Here is a 6000-nt window from a genome sequence, read left to right as displayed (position 1 = left end):
GGGTGTACACTTTCAGGAAAAGCGTAGCTCGGTGTCACGCTGTACGTTGGCATCACACGTGCATTTTGGCATTGGACACCGATTATTTTGGCTCATTTGGCCTCAAAATTGAGTTACTACGTTTCCGTGTTTTACGCGTAGTACAGGGTTTGTCTGTGCAGGGTATTGTGCGAGTGCGCGGTCCCCCTTTGATTGGGGGGCGCGTCTTCCGCGGGGGGGGGTGCACTAAAAGGGGAGGGGGTGCACCGAAAGGGGAGGGGGTGCACCGAAAGGGGACGGGGTGCACCGAAAGAGGAGGTGCACCGAAAGGGGAGGGGGTGCACCAAAAGGGGAGGTGTGGGACAAAAATGGGCAGGGGTCCTGGGAGTGACCAGAAATGGATGGGAGAGGTGAAGCGGCAGGCAAGCACAAGGACATTGAAATGCCGAGAAAAATGAGTGACGGAAGCACGGGCAGAGGAAGACGGTCGGTCCGGGCATATTGCACGCAAAGTAACGCAAAGTAACTCGGAATGCGTGCCGGGCGCTGCGGCACGGCACACTTCGTGGCACGGCACGCCGTGCGGCACGGGGCTTCAAAGCATCGTCCTTTGAAATGGAGCAAATAGAACGGTGAGATGAGGAATTCAGCGACCGGCAATAGAGACTGGAACACACACACGCATCGCATATGTTCTCCTCTCTCTCTCTCTCTCTCTTTCTCTCTCTCTCTCTCTCTCTCTCTCTTTCTCTCTCTCTCTCTCTCTCTCTCTCTCTCTCTCCCAACCCCTCCCCCTCTCTCTCTGGCAGAATGAAATTTCCGAAGCCTCGAATCACGTGAACGGAGAGAGTTTCAAGCCGGCAATACGCAAATCGACACCTCCTAGGAACAAGCGGCTATCTTCCGAGAGCTTCCAGACACTCGGCTATCTCGCAGTAGCTTTCAGACACTCGGCTATCTTCCAATAGCGTCCAGACACTCGGCTATCTTTCTGAGCGCTTCGGAGACTCGGCTAACTGTTTTTCCCACTTCCCGAGTTTGGGTGCGTATATATTTTAAACCAGAAATGCCCTCACCGGGACCTAACCAAAATGTGTCAAAAGTTTGTCAGAGTAGATTAAAATCATGGCGTGAGCATGTCTTGATAAGTGTAACAAAGAAAAACGCTATCGAAAGGACAACCCTACCGCAGAAGTCAGTTAGCCGAGTCTCCGAAGCGCTCAGGAAGATAGCCGAGTGTCTGGACGCTATTGAAAGATAGCCGAGTGTCTGGAAGCTACTGAGAGATAGCCGAGTGTCTGGAAGCTCCTGGAAGAGAGCCGCTTGTTCCTTGGAGGTGTCGAAATAGTCACTCAATTTTCATTAAGTGTATCCCGAAAAACTTCATTTTTATCCTATGGCCTGGTGCGTGTGCCAGTGCTTGTTGACAAAGACTAACAGAATGAAATTAAATCCCCTGCGTGATTACGGCACTCATAATGAAGAACCTGGCACTGTTTATTATTATTTACCCCTACATGCAATCGAACATTTTCACGAGTCTCGCCCACGCATATGCAGCGAGCCGCGTCGAATGGAAATGATGGCGAAAAGCGATCCGAGGTCTTCTGGCCGTCCTCGTCACGCACGTCCTGGGGGCCACAAGGGAGGACAAGGGCTCTGTCTCTCTTTGCCGCGCACACACACACACACAAACACACTCACTCACACCCCACCCCCCCAACACACACATACATGTGCACACACTCGCCCCCCCCCCACACACACACTAACATACTCCCACACATACACACACATACACACACACTAACATACTCACACACACACACACTCACACATACACACACTAACATACTCACACACGCACACACACGGCCAATAGCTGCTGTTCTCACTTTGGGTAGGTCCGCCACGCTCCGCCACGCTCCGCCACGCCGCGCGCTTGAGCATGCGGGCGGCCTGCCCGCCCAAGGCCCGGCAGCCTGCCCTGCCCCCTGCGGTGCCATGGTATGGCCATGGTGCGCGTGGCGCCTGTGGCGCCGGGGAAGCCGAGCGAGCAGCGTCGAGCGGGCCCGACAGGGCCGCACGCGACGGTGAAGGACACGTTCGGGACGCTGGGACGACGATCTAATGGAACCGCGTCTAGAAGGTGTCGTTTCAAAAAAAAAAAAAGAAAAAGAAAAAGTCTTTCCCTCTCGCTTTTCGAAGCACCGTCGACGAAATCGACGCGACCTGTTTCCACATAACGTCCCTTACACACTCACAACTCTCTCTCTCTCTCTCTCTCTCTCTCTCTCTCTCTCTCTCTCTCTCTCTCTCCTCTCTCACACACACACACACACACACGCACAACTCTTTTCGGAAGCGGACAATCTTGTGACGGTCGAAGCGCGAAACTCGAGTAAATTCATTGAACTTTGGCGGCGTTGCAACCGCGGCAGCGGCACGGAAGTCCCCCCCCCCCTCCTTCCCCTCTTTTCCTCGAAGCGGAAAAGAGGGGAGGGGGAGGGGGAAGGGCGGGGGGAGTACAAGGGGGATGGCTGGCCCAGTTGGCTGAAAAGGGCGCTAGGGACACATAAAGCTGCGTTTGTCGTCAAACATTCATACTGCGTCATCACCACACGGTAAAAATACCGCCTTGGAATCCTAGGGGATTTTTTCCAAACCGGGACGAGTTGACCCATTCCTAGGGACTCCCTAGGAACTGGGTTCAGATTCCTAGGGAGTTCCTAGGAAAAGGCCGCTTCGGCGCCCCCCGGCTCCATTTCCTAGGGACTCGCTAGGAAATCGGCACATTTCCTAGGGAGTCCCTAGGAATTTATTTCCAGAGGCCTTGCGCTCTCTGTTCGAGACGCATCCGATGAATCAAAGGTTAGAGTCCGTCATTTCGACAACTTGTATCGAACGTCGCGGGCCTGATGCGTGCGGACGTGCGCGTTCAGAGTGCGGACGAGTGCAAGTCGCGAGTATTTGGCGTGCGCAAGTGCAAAACGTGTGCGCCCTGGAAACGGTGCTGGCTGCTTCAGGAACACAGCGCAAGGTGGTGTAGGGAACTCCCTGTAGACTTCCGCAGGGCAGCGCCTGGAGTGAATTTTCAAAATTGACCTAACACACATCACCGTGCAGAATTAGATTCGTCTCAACAAGAAAAACAAAAAATGTCAACACATATCATGGGTTCAAATGGAAAATGAAGGAGTTATAGAACTTCTGATGTCTTTTTGACCATTTTTCGGTACCTCCTATCAACAAACGCTCAGCTTGCCGAGTCCTGGACAGATCCGCTCATCTCAGGCTGCCGTGAAATGAAACCGCTCAGCTGCGGCATCTCGAAACATAACCGCTCATCTCGGAGCGCGCTGGACAGACCCGCGTACCGTCTCAAATACGGGCGGCGGCTGCCAAATTTACATTGTACTTTTTATGCATTGAGACTTTATGTAGCTCCAAATAATTTATCACGTGTTATCGTCCGCATCAGAACTTTGTTATTCACTTAAGGTTTGCTTCAAATGTGCTCCGCATCGGCTTGAATGAACGTAAATACGAGGGGCAACATAACCTATCCAGCGCTCGGCCGCGCGGCGATGAGCGGGTCTGTCTAGCGCGCTCCGAGATGAGCGGTTATGTTTCGAGGTGCCGCAGCTAAGCGGTTTCATTTCACGGCAGCCTGAGATGAGCGGATCTGTCCAGGACTCGGCAAGCTGAGCGTTTGTTGATAGGAGGTACCGTTTTTCACTCTAAAAATCCAATAACTCTTTCATTTTGTATTTTAACCCATGACATGTGTTGACATTTTTTGTTTGTCTTCTCGAGACAAATCTAAATCTGTAAGGAAATGTCTATTTGGTGAAGTTTGAAAAATCACCCATCTCAGCGAAGTTTAAACGAATACTCATCTTGTCAAAATATCTCCAGCCCAAGGTGGTCCGAGGTGAGGGATTGGGTCCCGGAATCGGTTTATACTTTGTGGGCTCATCAGGTACCATGAGGACCTATCAACACTAATAGGAAGGTTGGCCAGCTCAAATAACAGCTGAGATATTTACATTTTTCTACATTTGACAAATTTAGCGGGAAAATGTCGCTTTCTGATCCTATGATAATTAAAGTTGTTTGCACAGTTCTGGATTGTATTTCTTCTTTCTAGAGAAAAATTGTGCAGACCAAGTTTAGAATGTTGCTTTGGTTTGGCCTACACAAGCAATTTTGTCGAAATCATCGAAACTGCCATCCCCAAAATAATCCACCTTAGATTTCACCCTGGGACTAAGTGTTTGAACTGACACGTTGCAAACAACCTGAAGTAATGGATCAGTAGCTAATTGCTAAGCCTGTCTTCATTTGGTGCGACAATGTTTTAGAGCAACTTGTTGAACTTAAATTTTCCCAAAAAAAACCTAAATAAAGGATCTTTAAATTTTGTTAATGAGCTCAGCTCATCTCCTCAGACAAATCCAGGGTTTTTGACACTTAATATTAAGGTGGAACATTCCCATGATTAAAAGGGCAGCAAATCTTCTAAACCAAGGTAACTAATTAAACTCACATCGACTTTTGGCTGTAGCATAACATTTTTCTTCAATTTATATTCTTGACACCTCTCGTAAACTAGTAAAATTTGCACGAAACAATTTAATTATAATTTTTTAGTGCACTTTGAGTTTGGATTTCTTTGTTTGTGTTGATACTATCTAAAACGAGGGAAGGTAGGTCATCCAGAGTCATGCTGATGCCCCAATCTTGACATAAGCACCAAAATAAATCATAATAAGGGATTGAAAAAATTTCCTTGTGCTTTTCTTGCTTATATGGAACTGTTACTCCTAGGACTATATAGTAACAGTTTATTAGAGAAGAGAAAGTAAAATGAGTCCAACCAGGGTGAAATCTAAGGTAGATTATTTTGGGGATGACAGTTTCGATGATTTCGACAAAATTGCTTGTGTAGGCCAAACCAAAGCAACATTCTAAACTTGGTCTGCACAATTTTTCTCTAGAAAGAAGAAATACAATCCAGAACTGTGCAAACAACTTTAATTATCATAGGATCAGAAAGCGACATTTTCCCGCTAAATTTGTCAAATGTAGAAAAATGTAAATATCTCAGCTGTTATTTGAGCTGGCCAATCTTCCTATTAGTGTTGATAGGTCCTAATGGTACCTGATGAGCCCACAAAGTATAAACCGATTCCGGGACCCAATCCCTCACCTCGGACCACCTTGGGCTGGAGATATTTTGACAAGATGAGTATTCGTTTAAACTTCGCTGAGATGGGCGATTTTTCAAACTTCACCAAATAGACATTACCTAACAGATTTAGATTCGTCTCGAGAAGACAAACAAAAAATGTCAACACATGTCATGGTTAAAAAACAAAATGAAAGAGTTATTGGATTTTTAGAGTGAAAAAATGGTCAAAAAGACATCAGAAGTTCTATAACTCCTTCATTTTCCATTTGAACCCATGATATGTGTTGACATTTTTTTGTTTGTCTTGTTGAGACGAATCTAATTCCGCACGGTGATGTGTGTTAGGTCAATTTTGAAAATTCACTCCAGGCGCTGCCCTGCGGAAGTCTACAGGGAGTTCCCTACACCACCTTGCGCTGTGTTCCTGAAGCAGCCAGCACCGTTTCCAGGGCGCACACGTTTTGCACTTGCGCACGCCAAAATACTCGCGACTTGCACTCGTCCGCACTCTGAACGCGCACGTCCGCACGCATCAGGCCCGCGACGTTCGATACAAGTTGTCGAAATGACGGACTCTAACCTTTGATTCATCGGATGCGTCTCGAACAGAGAGCGCAAGGCCTCTGGAAATGAATTCCTAGGGACTCCCTAGGAAATGTGCCGATTTCCTAGCGAGTCCCTAGGAAATGGAGCCGGGGGGCGCCGAAGCGGCCTTTTCCTAGGAACTCCCTAGGAATCTGAACCCAGTTCCTAGGGAGTCCCTAGGAATCTGAACCCAGTTCCTAGGGAGTCCCTAGGAATGGGTCAACTCGTCCCGGTTTGGAAAA

Source organism: Thrips palmi, unplaced genomic scaffold, assembly GCF_012932325.1.
Source record: "Thrips palmi isolate BJ-2018 unplaced genomic scaffold, TpBJ-2018v1 HiC_scaffold_18, whole genome shotgun sequence".
Lineage (NCBI taxonomy): Eukaryota > Metazoa > Arthropoda > Insecta > Thysanoptera > Thripidae > Thrips > Thrips palmi.
Note: the sequence above shows the minus strand (reverse complement) of the source record.